The 22141-nt window shown below is 35.9% G+C and overlaps 1 long non-coding RNA gene across 1 annotated transcript in view; it reads right to left on the reverse strand.

Annotated features, from left to right (window-relative positions):
• The window catches only part of LOC107077143 (uncharacterized), a 54250-nt gene that overhangs the window by 31417 nt on the left and 692 nt on the right, over window positions 1-22141 (reverse strand). Inside the window, exon 2 of the long non-coding RNA XR_001478249.1 lies at window positions 15446-15605. This is a non-coding gene — a long non-coding RNA (uncharacterized lncRNA). The remainder of the gene's footprint in view (window positions 1-15445; window positions 15606-22141) is intronic.

Below are 22141 nucleotides of genomic sequence, written 5' to 3' on the forward strand. Positions count from 1 at the left end.
TGTCAAATTGTTTCTAGTCAGCATCCGACTTGTGGGGGTTGATAACCTTTTGCCTGAGACTTTCTCTGACATTTTCTGGCTCTGAATTCTCATGAAGATTGACAATGTGGACTTGATTGCGTCTGTCCACAGCTCCTTTTAGAAGCTATCACTTTTTGCAGAAGCTTGGACAAACTACCCAATGACAACAAAACTTTGTGGTTATTGTTGACACATTTAAAGGGTGTGAATAAATTTGAACATTGTGTACAGTATTTAGAAAAATATGCATTTTGGACCATTTTGTGTTCGTGATATCCAGTACTTGATTATATTAAAATGGTTTGTGTTTTCATTTATTTATGAAACAAATACTGACAGTACACATGCTTTTTTATTTACACTGGATTTAGAGCACCATATAATTCAGATAATATTTTGTCAAGCTTGCCAGGTTAAGCTCTGGTTCCCTCCACTAGTCTGTATTGGATAAAGTAGATTAAAAAATTGATGGATGGATATTTTATCAAAAAGGAGAGTAAATATATATTGTTCTTCATTATCATGTGATACAAACTGTTTATTTGCTGTATGTTCCATTATGTTGAGAGTTTGATCACAAAATCCAATATTCATTTTTGAGTCTTTGTAGTTCTTTTTTTTTTTAAATGGTGTGTTTTGCTTTTTTGTTTTGCTTTTACTTGGGGTTTTAATTTCTGATGCCACAATTTCTAAAGTTTCAGACTTCACACTGTAATGTCTGCAGCTTCAGATCAGTGTTTCAGTTTTTAATTAAGTTTCAATTTTCAGAGATTTGGATTTTTGACAGCAGTCTAGTCCCACAGACCAAGTCAGGCGAGAGATCAGGAACTGAGTCAGAATCATTTACTATCTAAAATACAAAACAATCTTTATATCCCCACACTGACTCCCAGTTGTTGACACATCTAACACAGCACAAACTGAAGCCGCCTTTATGGTCAGCAATAAGTCACTAAGCTGCGGTTTTTAAAAAAAGAAAATTTATTAGATATTCTCATAACATTTTCCAATGTACTGTACTTTTTGTTGAAATGTTGAAATCTTTGAAAATACATGTGAAAACAAATGATTAAAATACAGCCACTATATGTGTATTGTGAAAATAGTGGTTTCAGTAGTTTCTTTGGGAATTTAAGGTAAACTAAGGATAGTGATGCTCCTTAGCTATACACACAGTGTGTAAGATAATGAAAATAAACCCCTTAACACCTTAAATTGATCTCCTGTTTTCCGATAGGAGCCCAGTCCCAAATTTCATATCTCTGAAAGAAAACCTTTCCATAAAGAACACTTCTCACATCAGCTTATACTGTACATATTAGCTCCCAACCAACCTGACAATCCTCAGCATCCACCACACAAGGCCTGGAGACACGACCACCAGAATATGTTGTTCTGCAAAGGAACAGCTAAAGGTTCATTCCAAAGGTAAGGAAATAAAAACAATGTCTTCAGGTATATAGAAGGCTGAAAAAGAAAAGGGCTCCACAGCCAAACCTTTACCTGACACAGCTACCTATCTGAATGTTTAGTGCTGTCTTCTAATAATAATAATAATAATAATAATAATAATAATAATAATAATAATAATAATTGTTTATACTTATATAGCACTTTTCTGGAAACTCCACTCAAAGTGCTTTACAGGTAATGGGGACTCCCCTTCAGCACTACCAGTACGCTCACCACACATCAGCTATCAGTGTAGAGGAGAACAGAGTAATAAAGTCTATTTAGAGATGGGGGTTTTTAAGAGGCCATGATGGGGAAAGGCCCTGGGATTTTTAATGACCATGCAGAGTATAGGACCTTAGTTTTACTTCTCAATGGAAGAACGGTGCTTTTTTACAGTAAAGTGCCCCCGTCACTATACTAGGGCATTAGGACCCACACAGACTGCAGAGTGAGTGCCCTCCACTGGCTCCACTAACATCTCTTCCAGCAGCAACCTTAGTTTTCCCAGAAGGTCTCCCATTCAGGTACTGCTGAGCTTCAGTGGGCTGCCAGTTGTGAGTTGCGGGGTGATATACAGTAGTTGCTGGCAATCGAGCATACGAAAGCATTGACCATCTCAATAAGCATTGAGGGAGCGGATTTGTGAACTTTAAATCAGAGGTAAACAATTCTGATCTTGGGGAGCAGTATGTACTGTATGAAGGTTTTTTAGGTCACATTAAAGCAGCAGAACCTGAAGAGCTAGGAGAAGTTGTTAAGTTGGTCCCGTTAAGCTAACAATGAGCTGATTTAGGCTGATAAGAGATGAGTTGGAATGAAAACCTGCAGATACACTGGCACCACAAGACCAGGATTCCCCACACCTGCTTCAATTGCTACCAATCTTACGGTACCTTTCCTTGTCTTGTCTCCTACATTTGAAGACATTTTTTTTCCCAAAACACTTCGTGTTCTCATTACAATCCTACGCTGTCAGGTGGACTGCGTAGTTCTGGGTACAGTTTAAGTCTGGGTTACTTAAATGGGTCTGTTCTTGATGTGGTAGTTGGACACATGATGAGGGATTTATGAAAAGAAAAAACAAAGGGTTCTCTATCTTTTGTTATAAATTCTTCACAGATCAAGCTTTCTTAGATTAAAAATACAGATCTTAATATAACTGGATGCATCGAGTGTCCTTGTACAGTTTTCTTATACAATAGAGTATATTCATATGTCTTGAGTGTTAAATGTATCAAAATAAATTAAAAAGTGTATTGTAGAATTGAGTATACAAGCAGCATGTGATTGGATGTCAAGTTAAGTGTATTGAACAAACTGTAAATTGAAACCCAATTAGATTTTAAATGTTTAGGTCTAATGTGTATAATAAGGTGGCGCATCTCCCTTAAACTATTAAGATATATAATTAATATGCTATTATATTAGTATATTATATACTCATATACTATTAAAATACAAGTAATAGGTTTATTCCATGCTGGAAAAAAGAAGAAAGAGAACACAACGTTTCGGCTGTGGAGCCTTCTTCAGGTGTTAAAATATATACCTGTAATTATTATACTTCCAAAGCAAGTATAATGCCCAGGACAGTAAGAAACCACCCAGTATGCCACATTGAAAATAAAACAGAAAGGTGTACAGGTTTTTAGCCATGATTGTAAATCATAATTTTCTGTCAAGTAAAATAAAAAATCATATTTTTCTTTCAAACTTTATCTGCCCAAGATTTATTACCCTAGTCTATAGTCATGCAATATTTTTTTTTGAGACATAACACTCTACATTCACTTTGTTGACTTACAAAATACAAGAAAGATTTCACACTGAGTTTTAGGTTTCATTTCTTGCCAACACTTATCTGCTTTGATTTACAGTATGAAAAAGTAAAATACTTGATGTCAGCAGTTTCATTCATGAATAAACAGAACAATACTTATTGTTAAGTAGACTGTTACCTAGCAACAACACCAACTAGTCACGTTAATTTTCTTGGACAGACCAGGGTCAGGCCTAAGGTTTATTGTGAATAGAATAGCCTCTCCCTTGTCATCAAGAAAGACTTTTATATTAAAATTAAATGCATTAAGTACTTAACTGTAATCTATCCCCTGACCATGCTTTTTAGAGGTGAAATAAATTAGTGTTACAATACATATAATTTCATCTTGTGAGTGTTCATCAATTGTTTACACAGGACAAGAATTTGATGAATCTATGGATTTCAGAACATTGGTGAAGTAAACAGCACAGTGATGATATAGTTTGTGAAAAATGTTAAATGCATTTAGGAATAAAGACCTACAGCAGTGTTTGATTTTGGACAACCTAAATTGACCTAGGGATAATCAAGGCTGGTGGATTTTCAGAACTAATGTATATCTAACGACCCTGTCAGAATATATAGAGAACAAATGGAGCTAACTTCTACAAATCTACCAATAAACTGTACAGAAAACAGTAACAGAACAAGACTTAATTTAAATTAAAAATGCTTTCAGGCTAACACAATAAAACAAACAAAGCTGCCACAAGAAAATAAATGACAGTGGTTAACCAAAACAAAGCTGTGGTTTTTTGAGTGGTCAGTGTTTCATGTGGCAAGAGAGTTAGCCACACAATCTGAAACAAGTTGGTTGGAAAGGGAAAAGGACCATAAATTAAGAGGTGTGAAGGCTTTTAACTACGGTTTGGTATTATAAAAATAAACAGTCATGTATTAAGGACACACTTGGGAAGACTGAAGTTGTTCTTTAAATGAGTAATATTTATGACATGTTAAAAAAGTTGTTTTTTTTTTGCATTCCCTAAAGACTACAGACTTTTAAGGTTTTAATCAGAAAGGGCAGGGATTGTGATAGTGGTCTGAAAAAAAAACACACATTGGCTGGTTTTGCGGAAATCGGGACCATTCACAACAATCATCGGTGACACCACAGGCCGAACAATATTTCGCCACTCCATAAATGGCTGTCAAAAAGAATATGTGGGGCAAAACATCTGGAAGAAAAAGAGTTTCTCGTATCCAAGGGTTCTGTGGCAGAAGAGTGCTCAGCAATTCACTCTGAAGTTAGACAATAAGTTAAATTTCTGGTGACGAGGCAGGTCAGCTGGTAGAACTTGCTTGGTTGTACTGCACATTCAACAGAACAGTGCCCTGCTTAATGTACAAATCTCTGGCAGGTTACAAGCACTGTAGTAGGAGATGTATGTTCAGTATATTTTCTGACATGTACTGGATACAGTAACTTTTTTCATAGTGCTTTTATCTCTATCAACCTCAAATCACTAGCCCCTTATATTCTAGAGATGTATTGTAACAATCACTTTCTCATTATCAACAAATCCAGTCAATTAAAGAGACAATGTTGAAATAGCATCATTGGTATTGTTTTTTTATGTCATTGTTTTCTGGACTTACTGTATACAGTACATTGGCCTTTCGATTTCAAGATTAAATCTTTAAGCGAAATCAGCTTGGTCTTGTCTTGGTTGTTCCATTTGAGCCCATACTCAAAATTTGAACAAATGATCGTATTTACGTTCTTACAAGAAATTCCATCTATGTTTCAACAAAATGTTGTCTTGTATGAGATATATGGTAACTGAATTTTACCTTAACCGATGTATGAAGGGGTTTTCCCTTTGTGCGCCAGTTTCCTCTCACTTTTCAAAGACTAGAAAGTTACTGTAAGCTGATTGCTTAAATATTGCTTGTATGAGTGTATTCAGTTATGCCCTATGATTTACTACCATCCCTTCCAGGGTTTAGTTCTGTCGTGCATCCAACAAACCTACAGTATGTTATGATCTAGATCTAAATCTAGATAGAAATATTACAAGCCAATATCTTTCCTGCCAATTCAACTCAACACAAAACCACAACTGTCAAACAAATGTGTATGATAGCTGCAATAAACAGACTAAGTGATAAGCTATCTGAAAATCAATATTTTACTACTGTATTTGAGTCAGGACCATGATACTGTGGTTTTTCTCACAAAATGAGAAAAGTCTGAAGGGTAAAGAGCCATTATTATAAAACATTAACCACCATCCTAATACTATGTATCTGAATGCTAATACTTTTTGCTGTTGACATTTCATTATCAGCATAACATCAATCATCAAAACTGGTTGTATAACTATATACTTTTCTTTTTACAGGGAAATATGTAAATGTGTACTTTGAAATGTTTTTTGTAAAAAAAAAGCACTGCTAAATTTGTATTTGGACAAAACTTGTAATATTTCAGTAATTGTAACATGAGGAATATTTGGAGAGCCAGAAGCAATATGAGGATATAAGATATGAAGAATTCAGCTAACTTCAATGTTTTTTCCAAAGTCTTAATGAGATGGCAATGCTTAATAGGCATGTAAAGGTAATAGTTTTTTTCACTTTAAAGCAATTCTGCCTTATTTTGTCAAAGTAGCCCATTTTTTGTTTTGTCTGTTTAACCTGATTTCTCGGTTGTGTGGATCTCAAGAATTCAGAAAAGCTGAAAAAAGACAACCGATACAGTAGTCGAGACCCTTATATTAAAGATAGTGATAATGTTACCCTATTAATGCATTAGCCTCGACTCTCTGCCTTTTTTCTGAAGGCAGCAGCTTTGTAGGGGAGGAACACCACAATTCAGAGCTTCGCATTTCCCTAGAGGAAAAAAATAAAATCGCTCAAAAGACAAGAAGCGATCCATTCAGAAGCTTTGGTTTCTTCATAGTTCTCACTGTCTTTTCTCAGTGATCAGATCCTTCCCCTAGTCTCCTTCCCATCACGCCCATCCCTTCAAGCAATATGTTCGTTGTGCAAACCCTTAATCAGATGGTGACAATATCACCATCCCCTTCTTTCAAGGGCACAAAGGGTGGAATTAACCCTTCACCTTTTTTTCGTGCTGTGTTTAGTTTCTCTTCATTGTGGGACTTGTCCTTTTTGGCTGTCGGTCGTCCGGCTGGCCACAGGTTTGTTAAAAGGCAAAACGCCTGGTTTGTGCTGGAGGGCAGAGCACTGTCCTGTGACTAAGACAGTGCTCAAACCCAACAATTATAATATCATGTGTCCTCACCTTTGTTTGTGGGCTTAGAGGACATCGTTTTGTGTTTATCTAAGTCGTCAATGCTGAGTGGGAATATCCATCATGGAAACCTGAGATACCTTTTTTTTCTTTTGCTTCTTTTTGTTCAAAACCTAATAGGTTACTCAACTTTGTAACTTGTAATATAAAAAAAATCATTTTATTAATCTATATTAAAGATACTGCAGATTGTTTGAACTGAACGTTTTGCCTTATTAAACTGTTAGTAAGCTGCAGCACAATAACCTACATGTGTCTGAACTGTTTAAAATTAATTACAGTAGCATTTATGCATTAATCAATATATCTTGGCAAGTAATTCCATAGCATGCCTCAAAAATAACTTTCAATCTGTTATTATTTTATTTGATTTTCTTGCTGGGATTTGTTTAAAAAGAAGCATTTAAAAAGTCTCACAACAGAGGTTTTACATGTCATTAAACAGCTTGTCAGAATCAACATTTTCCCACAACACCCCAATTAATATAAAGCTCAGGAGACCACTCTTGTCAGACAATATGTAAAAAAATATGTGCTGGCTCATTTGCAAGTTATATAGCCTGCATGACTTTTCCAGTCATAAAATAAAGCTGAACATTTTCTGGAGACATAAAAGAGATGGAGATTATGGAAACTTTGAAGACATAAATAAACTCTAATACTAACACACTAAAGAAATTTAAAAGTCATTACTAATAGTTCTAATGAAATTCAAATGAAATTGTGAAAAAGATACACATTAAACAATTAAGAAAAAAATTCAGTTTGAAACACTGCCAAAATGAAAACTTTATAAAGTTTTAAAGTTAAACATTATAAATCATGACCTCCCTAAACATTAGCAGAGTCCTGAAAAGCATTGTCTGGATTAGCATCTGGAAAAACTGCTGTGGGATATCTAGTCACTTGTGATTGTCTCTTGTTGATGGCTTTGATAAGTTGGTTACTCAAATGTCCTATTGGACTCAAATCAGGAGAAAAAGCTATCCACAGGAAAACCAGGGCACTGTCCTGCTGTGTGTTCAACACTTTCAGACTGGCTTACAGGAATGGCAAAACAGTTGGCCCAATTGTCAGTTAGTGTGTCAGTTAGCCCCAATTAGTGTGTCATCATCCTCTTTCCGTTTAAGGAGAGTTCCTGCACATCAACACACAGGTTTGAACAATACAACAGTCATAAAAATGCTTATAATAATGGTCACTACAACATTTCTCTACAAATCTTCAGTGGGCTCTGTCTATGGCAGTAACACATTAATCGGCAAATCCAGCTGCCACCTCAGAAGTTCTACTCGAGCCTCAGCAAGGAAGCATGGAGCCAGAGACAGAAGAGGAATTTAAGAAGAAAAGCATTAAGGATTGAAAATACGCTACAATTATTTACAGAAGGGGTGGTGCCTTAAAAAAGAACTCCCCAGACTTATTGTTAAAGTTGTTTCTTGTTGTTCATCTGAACAATGCTGGATATGATCCAGAAATCAAAAAGCTACTTACTGTACAAGCTTCTACTCGTATTTGTAACCTTTTTTATGTTTTTCATAAATCCTATCCAAATCAATGAGGTGTGACACACTACCAGTGATTTAAGTTTACAAGGAATGTCTGAAGAATGAAGAAACCCATACCATAGGAGTTATCTTCAACAGCAGGCTGGTAATGACGAACAAATCTATCACCACCTGAAACATGTAAACACCACCTTTGATTACTTAAGGAAGAGGGAGATTGACGATCACTTAAGGAAGAGGGAGATTGACGATCACAGCATCAAAAATGAAACCAAACCTACAGTATGGTCTTTATTCTTGCTTCATGGTATGAGCTGAAAACATGGTGATCAATGTTACATCTCCACTGGGGGAACAGATGCACCAAGAACAATGTTTTCTCCCAAACAGATACCACAGACATTGAAGCTGTGATCATCTGACATCAGACTCCAGATTCCCAAAGAAGGACTTCTTCCATCTTAGCCAACGCAAGTGCACCAGATGAGGCCAGAAGAACCATTCAAGGGTAGGGTAAAAGCAAACTAGAAAACTCAGCCCTTGAGAGATTATGGCCCTTGACCAAACAATGTGGAGGAAGAATATTTTGGAAGAAGCTCAGCAGATTGAGTGCCACATTTAATGATAGTTAAAACATTAAAACCGCAAAAAATATTAATTAAAAAAGAGTCTCTCTTAGGTTCTTATCTATATTGCACTACTGTTTGTATTATGTGGACACAATGACAAATGGTGTTGATTGCTCAAAGCAGAATCATTCAACTTATATTTCTTTCCACTGTTTCTATTAATGGACATCTACAAGTCACAATTGTAACTTTTAATCTGAATGATTTATAAAATGTATTTAAGTCCCTGGTGGCATTGGATACTTATTTATTAGGATGCGGGTTTACAGATCATGGCTTAAAGGCAAGAATGTATTTGGAAACGTATTGTCAAAAACTCTGTGAAATGTGTAACTGTCCTAGTAACTGTGAAACCACAGAATACCAAAGTAGTTCTGCAGAATGTGAATATAATGCTGTTGATCCATGAGATGTAAAAAGATGGATCTTTGTTTTATGCTTTAGTACAAACTCTGAGCTGTTTCCCTTTCAACAACTGTTTCTCCATTTGTCCTTTAAAAGTCATACTGTAGATAGCATACAGGACAAAACAATTTTTATGTCAGACTAAACTACTGGAGTATTGCACTTAGAAAAACTTTCAGATGTTGTATTTAACTCTCACTAGCAATATACTGTATTTAACATTTCTAAATAATTTAATGTTTCTGTAGAATTGAGAATAGGTTTTATTTATAATGTAACTTGTTTTAATATAAATTGTTAAAAATGCTTAGATATTTGAAAAGTCATCTTTTGACTTTGACAGCTTTGAGGAATGTGAAATGATTGTTTCCCTGTCTGACTTACTGTACCTGAATATGACCTATCGCCAACACTTCACATGCACATAACTGCCACCATCAGAAGAAGAGCTTGTCTGTAAGACTCAACATTTCAGCACTTTGGACAGCTCATGACTTAACTACAAGCACCTTCTAAGTTTATTTACTGTCATAACTTCTTTAAAATTTGTAATCACTACTGGAATTTGTTTTAGCAGAATTATGCCCAGTAAAGTTATCTGTATCATAAGTTACCTCCACATTTCTAAAAAAAAGATAAACCCATGGAGAAATGGCCTACTTAACAGTGAACCACGGTTGCTTTCAATATTAAGACGTGAAAGAACCTCATGCCAAGAACATGGGTGATCTGACCTAAGGATGAAACACTGTGCTTTTCAATGAAAGTAAAGAGAGATTATGTTGAGATAAAACATTTTTTTACAAATAAACATAACTAAGGAAATTACACATTTTATTACTGTATGTTTACTTGGTTTATTATACTATCACAATTTAAAATAAATGTTTTGTCTTCAACAGTACCTTTATCTGTGCATGTTCTTAATCTTATTTTCCCTCCAGTAAAATTTTCTAGCATAATCTGCCTATGCCTTTTAAGGATGATAAAACATCTGCTACCTAAAATTTATTCTACAAGTTGTGTTTTTTCCTCATTTTTAAATGACCTCAGTGGCTTACATGACGCTAAATTGAAATTTTTAAAATTGTAAATTGAATTAAATTTTTTAATATCCCAGAGCCAAAATGTTATTGCTGGTCTGTTAAACACAATGGGAAAGGTAGAAGGAAAAAGCACAGAAATAAAATGCAGACAGATTGGATGGGACAGAGTCTCACAATCATGCACAATTCAAATCACGATGATGAACAATTGTCTGAAATTGCCATAGAATAGGATTTCTGAGGGGGTCGAATCACACATAGTCCTGTTTTCAAGTGGGATTTTTAAGGAACTGCTTGCAGGAAAAAAGAAACTGAGAAGGAACTTTCAAGTTGTTTGAAGCTGTGAGTGATAAGAATAAAAGTAGATTAAAAACAGTCCTAAATATTGAAAATAAATTAACTATTAAATTAGTGTGTCGGCAAAGACAAACGGGTGAAGAAACCATACTTGAAGTGAATATATGAGAAAGATTAAATAACATAACAAAACTTTTACACATTTTGCATTGCTTTTCCAATATTGCACTCTGATTATCAGAGAACTGAAGTATTTTCGCTGTACATGGAACAAAGTATTAAAAGCCTTTTCCAAATACTTCAGCTGAAGCAGACAAAATTAAATGAAAATTATCTGCACATATACAGTACTGCACATATCAATCAGTTATGCAGTTACTGCAATGATGATAGGAAACTAATACAACATACTGTATTACTTTGCTCTTCTCTTGAGTTTCTAATGTTTGTCTTTGTTGCTGAAGTCATTTCCAGGTCCCAGGCTCTTTCCTTCTTTTTTTATCAAAAAGTGAAAATGCTTATTTAATTATCTCTTTTGGAATTTGTCTCTAGGCACCCCAGAGAGCCTCCTCTTTGTGCTCAAAGTCAAACACATGTCTGCATGACTCTTACATACACTAAGCATGCTGATCCGTCAGCCTCTTTCTCGTTTCTTCTATGTTTGGACTCTGTGTTCTCAGTGTGTGTCTTGGGCCGTGGCTGTCTTCATTCTTTTATCTGTTGTTCTCATGGGTGGCTGCAGGCCAGATCTCAGCAGAGGTTGCTAAAGATTAACTGATACCAGCTGATGCTGGGAAGAGCGGGAGACATCACTGACTTTGGTGAAGGTGAAGTGAGCTCTTAATGTTGGCTTAAAGAACTGAATTATTTTTGCATCACTAAGGTGGAGGCCTGATGCCTAACCCTTACTCTGGGGCCAAAACAGTAACCACCGGGAATCCAAACTTTCGTTGCACCGACTCAAAGTGTGTACTTTCTCCTTTATGGCTTGATGCTTTGTGATTATCTTGTCATATTTCAGGGTGAAATTCTTTTTTCACTGGGCCAATGCTTTAAACATGTGTTTGGCTGCATAGTTGGCAGAACTTGAAATGTACTGCCTGGTTTTGAATGCACTTTACAGTTGTTTAGGCTACAAACCACTGCTTGTCTTGTATACATTGAGGAAACAGAAAACCCAGATGGCTCTGAAAGGCTTAGCAGCTGAGATTATTCACAGGTCACACAGGTTTGGAAAGAAATAGACAATGACTCCGATTTAAACATCCACCTATTTGCTTCCCAGAAATTCAGAAGATTAAAAAACAAAAACTTAATTAAAATAAGAGCCAATGCAAGAGTGGGACTCTAATAATGAGGAGTTTGGCACCACTCTTTGCAAGTACCAAGTATATTCGTAACTGTCACTTTTTAGTTTATTGGTAAGTACAGTACAGGGTTCCAGATGAAGAAGATAATAAATTATGGGTCAAGCAAGTCACAGGTGCTAGACCACCTACATGTGTATAAAGTAAAACCTGTTGAATTGTACTGCACACATTTCACTAGAACATTGTACCTGCTTCCCTGTGCACTGGATATCTACTACATTTTCCTTGTGTCAAAGCTACATTCCTGTGAGCCTGAGACTCATGGAGTTGGTGCCTATGGATGGTTGCCCATTATGCCTTCTAGCACGTACTGTATGAGCAGCAGCATCCTGTTGCTCATACCATAACATTACTTTTTTTACAGGACAGGGTTGTTAGCCTTGTGCCCAACCTCCAACAAGGAGGACCTGGCACCTGACATGGGACACAAACCCACTACCCTGAGATTATGAGTCTCATGCTCTACCAACAGAGCTACATGGGGCCTTTTGGTGCCTACAAGCACATCTAACATGTATAAAACACAATTTGATTTTTAGTGAGGCAACATTTTGATAATAGTAATACAAATCTGTGACTTCACCTGACTAAACCTTTGACGTGCAGCTCAATGCTTCTTATTTTGTTTGTTCTTGAAACATTTTCAGAATAGATTTTTACACCATTGTTACAACATACTTTGCAATTATCACTATGGTAACAAAGTGGCACTTGAGTTGTTAATACACAATTGAATTAATCTTAATTAATTAAAGACATTAATGACTTAAAAGATGACTAACATCATGACCCTGTAAATGATTGTTAATTTTAAATCTTAAAAAATGAACTTTGACAAAGCACCAAACCTATTCCCCATTGATGTGTCTCTGAACATGTTCTCTCCAGTAAAAATCAGGCCCCTCAAGCGTTCAGCAAGACTGCTGTGCTTTTACAATGAAGAATAAGAAAACTGAACAGTATGTGTTTCTACTCATTTATATTACAAGAGGAAGGGGGCACAGAAAAGTAAATTGTTTAAGCTTTTCTGCAGATCATTGTATAGGCTTTTTGGTGTTCTTTGACTCACTGAACTTAAAGATATTATTTTAGGGCACACGACTCTCACTAATGTCTTTGTTATTTCATTTAGTTGTGGGCTTTGTTTTTGTGAACTTTGAAATTCAACTATTAAAATAATAGGAGTAATGCAATACCCGGTTAATAAGTGTCTCTTTTACTTTAAACATCTACTTTTGTATATGAAACTAATGAAGATTTTGTGTGGAGTCTCCGAGGCAGACCTTCACTGTTGGGCCCAGCTGCTAAAGCACATGTTTCCTATTTTAAATGCACAGGGATAAATATCTCTAATTTCTGAAAGAGACTGCATGGGTAATCCAAATACCAGTAAAACACAATGTGGTTAATTATTACAGTTTCTAGGTGGCTGCTTAGCATATGTCTGGTGGTAATGAATAACTGCATATCCAGTACATAAAGCTAAGAGTACATTGAGAGCTATTGACTGAAACATGCCAGGAAGTACTGTTGTTCAAGAACATCAAGAATGCCTGGAAGGCAATGTTCTCAAAATGTGAAAAATGTAGCTCTACAGAATAATACTGTCAGGAGGTTACAATAGGTAGCATACTAAGTAAAGTACATCATTTATTGAAAGCAATCTACATAATATATCCACAGTGCTTTAAAGAAAATTAATCTGAAAAGATTTAAAGGCCAAATACAGAAGGCAGAAAACTCTAGAAACCAAACCAAAGTTATTTTACTGTCATTGAAACAAACATGCAACTTTCAAACTGCAATACCATAAAAGGGTTGAGGTTCATCGAACGTTTTAAAACAGTCTCTCAAGAGAAACGATTTGTTTCTCCCTGTGCCAGTTTGGTTAGTTTAATTTCAATTCCTCAATAACTGGCATTTTAAAAGGGGATTAGGACAGAGGAATTCTGTATGAAAACAAATTCACTCTCAGGGATAGAAATCCGCCATGATCAATGTATTAAATATTTAAAAGTCAATTTCGGTACATCCTACAGAGGACTTCACCATTATATGAGAAATTGTATTTATTCAACCAGAAATGTTTTAAGAGTTACAATTTTTAAAGGAGATAACATTTACCACACTCAATCCAATAATTATTTAGAGCAGGTGTATAGTTTTCCAAATAATCAAATATAAGCATACGCACAAGTAGAGGTTAATGTCACAGGGAAAAGCAGAAAGAGTAAAATGCACAACATTTCAGGAAATAAATTAACCTGTACTTGTCTCTTCTCAGCACACACAGAGGCGAAGCTCTACCTGTATGAACATGGGCAGGCAGGAAAAAGGCCCCAACCAAAACTACTCTACAAAATCCAAGGACAACTGAAAAGGAGTCACCCCTGAAAACCTGTGGAGCTTTAAGATATATTTTTCTGCAAAAGATGTTTATATTGGCAAGGTTTTTGATGTTGTTTGTCCCAAGCCATGTGTATTTTTGTATTTTTTTTATGTCTTAAATTTCACCAAGAGAATAGGGGACACTGGTCCACTTGTTTCACAGGAATTGAGTGACTGACCTCAAACTTTCCCTTTGGGACTTTCCCTCGGGTAAAAGTGCCCTACATCAGCAGGTTCGTGGAATATAATCTCACTGGCAGTGTGCAAGGTGGTGCCGTTAGGTTTAAGGCAATCACTGCTGTATAAAAAGCTCTTTGTGCCTCCACTGCCCAGACTTGTGTGCTCTGCAAATAAGTTCTTGCAAACCAAGGACTCTTTGCCTGTGGAAAGACAGAGCAAATCTAAATTGCAAAATACACAGCCACTGTACCGCAGAAATCTGGACGTCACTGACGCCTGTACCCTTCAAGATATTTTCGGTCTCTACTGACATTAACAAGCCCTTCTTTCTTTTTGTTACAGGTCTTGTCTGTGGAGCATTCATTGTATTATTTCAAATTTCATTAAAAAGTTATTGTGATACCATATGATGAAAACAGAACAGACAAAAATACTTGAAAGCAACATCATGCCAAAAGGTTTGAAAACCATGGTATGGTTCCATTAAAAAGCAAAACAAACTATATCAAGCCGATGAAACAATTTAAGCATGAATGCAAAGCTAAGTATGACCATCTAAAGATAAACAGTAGTTATAACTTGCCTGGACCTTTATACAGTATATATCACTTTAAAGACTGGGATTCTCCTCCACAAACAGAGGTAGTGGTAACACCACAGTAATGTGAAATGAAGGGCAGCTGAAGATACCTTATTTCAGGTTGTAGGACTATCTGGTTGTGCTACCTAAATCTAGATCCTCTAAACCTAAATATCAATCACTTTACAAGCAGAAACAGAAGAACTAAACCAGGTCTAGAAGCAATCTAGAGATAACTTGGCACACATATGAAGACCCTTCAGCCTTCAAAGACCAGAGCCGTCATAACAGGGCTACTAATAGGATTACTTGCCTAATCAGTTGATAACGTGTTCATACTCCTTAAATCCCAGTAACCTACAAGCTGGACTAGGCAGGAACTTTCAAGGAACAGGGCTGGTGTCAGTGATTATCTGAATTATGGCCACGGCGGAAGTGAACTTCAGCGCCATGTACAACAGGCATATTACCGAAAAGGTGCAAACCTTCATAGGAGCCAAGCGCATTCAGTGTATTTCCTGTGCTTTCGCATCACCTCAGTGCACTTCCACGTATCCCCAGCAGAGGTCACTGTCATTTAAATTCTCCGCCTCGACATGCTTAACACAGCACGGTGACTTTCGTTGTGTCCCCACTCGCGACACCCTGTAAAAGAATGTGCAATTCGTCGGAAATAAAACATTAATAACGCATACATAATATGAAAAACTGGTGAGACAGGCATTAGTGAAGTATACGTTTGTGACACAGAACTTCAATTTTTATCTCCTCTTCTGAACTTATGTACTGTACTAAATAATCAATACGATATAATTAACATTCTAATTGCATTATATAAACATACAATGAGCTCAGCAAATAAAAATACCTGCACACTCTTGGTTGCGTTGAACAGACTGACGTGTCAGTACGCTAACCCCCGGAGCTGCCAAGAAACGGTTTATTATTTTAATAAACATAGGACTAATCGTTCATCTCATCTGCCGTTATCAAGTGAGTAGTCCACGACTGGACATGAAATATTACAAATCAACAATCAGACTGCGGTTTCACTGGCAGGGGTTAAGTCACCTTTACACACTCACTTGCTCCCTTTATAAGAGTAATTAAGAAAATAAACCGCAATCAGCCTCAAAAAAAGCTTACGATTTACACGCAAACAATCTACATTCTTGGGCTGCAATTCTTGACTCGAGTACAAGAAAAGATCTGGTCTTTAGCCAGTTTAACCACATCTTTCGTTCCACGGTAACTTGCTATTGTAGTTTTAGCTTTTTTCAAATATTTTGAAAAAAGGAAAGACTCCTGAACATTGTGGTATGTAAAGCATTTAGTGTGAAGGAGACGTTTCCGCATCAAAGACCGAACACTGACTATCCAATTATTATATCTTCTATGCTAACATGTTACTATTTGGCTTTCAAAAGTGTGTGGATTCGTATTAAAAACTATTTAATTTAATCATTCAACACAAATAAAGAAGATTAATCTAATCATCTAATTTAAAATAATACTATACTATATATCAATGCCCTTCCACAATATATTGTATAAAATAACTAAATTACCATTTCTAGAAACTAGTTTCAAATGTGAAGTTTATAGAAAAAAAATTCTCGTTTTGTAAATGTTTTCATACAAACAGAAATTATACATAAAAGAGAATACTCAAACAATTAGTTTAAATCAATAGAGTAATACAACCAAACATTCAGTACGCGTTTTCCGAAATAAACAGGGTATAATCAATTATCAAAGAGATGTTTACAGGACATTGAAAATACAGAATCATATACAGTAATTATATTAATAAATCATTTTATGAAGACATACAACAGCTGTACTGATGCTGATTTTTGACCATGTAAATCCAGTTCCCCAAACACTAAATCTTTGAAGGCTATACATTTGAAAAGCTCCTCTTTCTAAGGAGCACAAAAACTACCTCTGCAATAATTTCTTGTAAATTCTCGGTGTCTTAATGTAATAACATTTATAATAAAAATGTACAGCAATAATGCAATGTCTATCTTACAAGAGCTCTTATGTTTGCTTTTATAAAATGTTGGCAGGTGTTTAAATAATAATCTTGAATAGGCTGTGCGGAAGGAATCTATCTGCTTTTAGTCTTTTTTAAAAAACATGTTTGGTGTTTTTTTCCCTTTTCCTCTTAAACGATCTATTGGTTTTGTCGTAATAATCCAATAACACTGTTTACATTTGAGAAAAAAAAAGTTTTCTAAAACACAGCAACACGCTTGTGTGTATTAATTTTCAGAAATAATGTGGAAAAAAACTGGGGCCTCCTGAAAATAAAAGCTGATTTTGATGTGAGTTTTCTTTAATTATGGAAGACTCCCACACACACACACACAAAAAAACGTTTGCTCATCATTCAGAATTCTTTTCAAGTATAATGGAAAATGAACAGAAAATCACTGCTGGTAAGGCTTGGTAGAGATCTCTTAAATCTTTTTCTGTACAACTATTTGGATATGTCGCACCTGGTGAAACAATAGTTTGTCCTCTTTCCTTCTACTATCCAGTATAGAATCTCTAGTTTTTCTTTAGATTAGAACTGCATAGTTCACCTAGAAATTAGGGATGTTTTGAGGACTCGTTTTATGACAACAAACTGCCAGTTGACTGTGCACCTCTGTGTCACCTTTGTATACACCTATTCATAAAGTGCTAAATTTTAACAACACATTAATAAACTGTTATATAACAAAGTAATTGTTTATAACAAAATATTGTCTGAGTACTGTAGGTGATTTAAATGTAATAGATCTACTTCTCTTCATCAACTTTCTGTCTAATATGAATTGTTGTAATTATCTCAGTGGCGAGCCTATACAGTAGGTGAAAAATTGTTGATTTTTCTTATCATGTGTAACAATACTTACAGCAAGATTTAAATAGTAATGAAGAGTTGGCAGTAATATGGCTACAATTAATTATTAAAGTATTGTGTAAGTGGTGTTGCATTTGGTCCCCTTGAATCAAACATGCCCAAATGTTGACATACTGTATGTTTGTAAGCATCTCAGATTACCTTCAGTATCGTTTGGTTTTTACAGTTCTTTTTATGGTTATTTAAGGAAGCATTCAGACTAGCGGGAGGTTTTTATCCTATCTAGCTTGTTTGGTGGCTAACCGAGGAGTGTCTTGTCCTGCACGGATGCCAGGGCATCAGTTTCAATAACATGGCTGGATACCTTATTCCATCCAGTCAAATCCATACTCCCATATTCCTTTGCTTAAAGACGCGCCTACTGTTCACAGTTTTCATTTCCAAATGTGTCCCTGGGTCATACTGACTCCCGTAAGCGCCCTGGCATTCCCTCGCGTGCTAAATTCCACACACGCTCATCCAGGAACTAATTATCCAACCACGTCTCTCTCTTCAATATTTAAACACTCTTCACCGGCTTACCTACTGTACGCTCACTATTGAGAAGCTTTCCACAGCTTTCTCTTGTGCGCCTGCTACTATTCTGGACCTGACTCCTTTGACTACCCGACCTGGTTCTCCTACTTTTGGCTTCGCTCTTGCCTGACTTGGATTTGGAATATTGGATTTACTTTTGCTTGAACTCCCTTCCTCATGGCTTCGCACAGGGGTCCAACAACTCACCCCTTTCTGAAATCCTGACATGGGTTCACACTTCACTGTGGAGTCAGATGAAGTCATTGAGGTTGACTTCATCAATGACTTTGAGGACTTTGAATACTTGAAACAGGCCCCCTCATACTTTCCTCTGTTCAAGACTAAAAATATTATTTTGGCATTTGGCAAGGGTAGGGCATTCTTTTTCTGTAAGCCCTGGGACATTTGCATTGCTCAGCTTCTCAGCAGCACTATCTTTCTTGTAATGTGGTGAGCAAACTTGTACACATCACTCTAAACAACATCTTACTAGCACAATGTTCATATTGACATACAGTAGCATTCACTGATCTAAATTCTGTCCCTTCATTATTTATTCTAACATTCTGTTTGACTTTACATTGCTTCCCCACATTGCATGGAGGATATATTGTGAGGTTAAATGATGCATCAACATAAACACATTACTATCAGAAGCTTGTTCTAACTCACTGTTTCCTGTGTTGTTATTTTGCTACACTCCTTGAGTGAAAACTGCAGTAAAATAACAGTGAAGATTTAATGCTGGAAGAATCCCAAGTGCTCACTGCCATTGCTTGTCCTATGCTGTGTGTTTGAGTTATATGACAGTTTTACTTTTAATGACTGTGCATGCCCATAAACTAGAAGAAACTGAATACAGTATGTGTTGGCATCTGGACAGACAGCAATGCGTTCACGTTCTGAGATTTCCTAGGCAAAAGAATACCTTTCTGACCTTACATTCTCCAGTGCCCAGTCACATAAAACAAAGTTAAGTTTCCTTTTCTTTCCTAGGTATTATACTTACTGTATGAGTAATCATACTTATAATACAAGGTTTTCTGAACAAGCATCATCTGCTCTCCTGTTGCCACAGAAACCTCTGGGTTTAAGTTTTTTGGACCTTAAAAATGAGTCACAGGAGCTGTTTTTGAAGGATATGTACTCTAGTTAAAAGTAACATTTGTAACAGTTAGGCATGGCAAATGACACTTCACAGATACAGAACACGTAATTAACTAAGTCATCAAATAATTAAATAAATAATTAAATGTTTATATACATAAATATTAAATATCTTGATATTAAACATTATTAATCTTTGGTAGGGATCAGTTACTATTAAGTTATTAGCACTATATTAATGTACAGTATAATCTGCTTCCATTATGGATTTTACAGAATTTAACAATAGAATTTGCAACAACTGAAGTGTTACAAGAAAAATCCTGTTCAGACTAATTTAAGCCCCTATCTCACATTAGAGGTTTTAGTAGTGTTGTCAGTAGAATACAGGTTTTGTATCCTGTCTTGCCTATTACATGAAATAGTTTAATCAGTAATGCTAGGGTGCACTACAGATTGTGTCAAGATGGCATTCTGAATGATCGTCTGGGTCTAGCACACCACCCATTTGAAAGTCTTTGTGTTGTTAGGATCTTAGCTAAAAAAATGTAACACATTTGCACTCACACCTAAACTATTAGTGTGTGTGTGTGTGTGTGTGAGTGTGTGTGAGACAATGATGAGAGACTCCATATTACAACATTCTGTGCTGTTTCTGATCTTAAAAAAATCACAATTTTAAGTAAACAACACAGGTAACCAATCGCCAGACTAAATAAAACTCACTCTAGGACATGGGAAATTACACATCCTTTAAACAGTCCTTCACATGATGTGAAGCAAAACTGAAATAGTTTTAAATTCTGATTTAGTAATTAGCCATTAAGACCTAATAGTCATGTATTAGTTTTGTGTCTAACTGTGTAAAGAGAGAACTGGGTTCCAAATATACTGAATATAAAAATCGCCATAAATATTTCTGAGCTGTAACACAAACTCAGGCTTAGAGCAATATTCTGGTCTCACAAGCTAGAGGAATCATTACTCCCACCTGCAAGTATTCTTGTGTTTTGCTTTTTAACTCTGAATCTTAGCTTAACTCATTTTGATAAACCTATTAATGATTAATTTATTATCTGAGGCTTTGATTTGACATACATTTGCACCCATTTATACAACAAGATATTTTACTAAAGCGATTAGGATAAAGTACCTTGCTCAAGGGTACACAGCAGTGTCTCACCTGGAATTTAAAACCACTACCTTCCAGTTACAAGTCCAGAACCCTGACCACTGCTCCACACTGCTGCCCCCGTGACAATTATTAATTACGATTATTCAAAGATGACCACACCTTAGAAGTGAGCTGACATAAAAAATGAACAACTGTTAATATTCTTTTCCTGCTTCTGGTACTGCAACCATGTTTGGTAGACTACACATGAAATGAAAAGAGCATGTCCTTTGTTTATGGGCCCAAGAGATTTTGTTTTCTTTAGTCAGGGAATTGATTACTGCAATATACTGAATGAGCACCAAGGCTCAGCCTTTGCTTTAGAATCAGCTGAGGCTTCTAGCAATTGTGCAGCCTCTACTTTGAGCACATACACATTCTAGAATTTAGAAAACAAGGGTTTCACTTGCTTAATTGAACAAATCACATGTTTGATTGTTCCTGATCTTTCAAAATAAGTGTCTTGTGATGATCTGTAAAACCTACTGGATAGATGTCAGGTCCAGGGATAGAGACTCTTGCCTTCATATATTAAATTGTTATATGATATGATATAACATTTCCCGAGGTCTGCTTTCCTGATTATGTGATGTGGTTAGAATCTGAAAAATGCAAACGTCCTGCTGGGTTATTTGTATTATCTGGATTTGTGCTGTGTAAGACTATTGAGATGAGAAGCTGCAGTGTCTGGTACAGATCCAGATCAGAGGTCAGTGGGTTTTTATGGCAGCAGGGGTACAGGGAACAGACACTCACTCTTGGATCAGCACTAAAACCCTGTCAAATAGTTTGCCAGGATACATTTGGCATTGTAAATAATGGTAATAAAGTTAATTTAACTCCAAAACCCTGATTCTGGGTTTCTTTCCAGTCTATATGAGCTTTTATAAGCACCAGAGCAACAACATTACAAATATGATGTTATTTATTCAAACTTTTTCTGTTCCATCATAAATGTGCCCCAAACTGAGGGACAACATGAAAAACTAATACTAGTGGGATCTAAGAACAACTTCAGCATATTCACAAACCACCCCAGTGTAAAAATGGAATCCTGTACATGGTAAAAATAATGATATTATTAAAAGTGCTTTTGCATCTTACTTGAGCAAAATACTCAAGACCTATCGCAGATACATATTTAGTTATTTATGTTCATTGGACAACCTATACTGTACAGTTTGTAGGCTAGTCTATAACCTGAATCATTATTGACTCCTTCTTTGTGATGAGACAAAGGCTCATGTTTCTCTGCGTCTTACACTCCTAATTTACTATGTATGTATAATCTATGTACATAGTGTACATTTAAATATTTGCAGTTACACTCTGAATTTAGTATTTGTGTTTTGCACGTGTCTCAGTGCATTTGTAACTACATACAGTTACAGATGTGTTACATTTTGGAATGCTTTTCGATTTATTTTAATTATTGAGAAAGAGATAAGGGAGCCATATACTAAGTAACTG

The sequence above is a fragment of the Lepisosteus oculatus genome, chromosome 1, assembly GCF_040954835.1.
Source record: "Lepisosteus oculatus isolate fLepOcu1 chromosome 1, fLepOcu1.hap2, whole genome shotgun sequence".
NCBI lineage: Eukaryota > Metazoa > Chordata > Actinopteri > Semionotiformes > Lepisosteidae > Lepisosteus > Lepisosteus oculatus.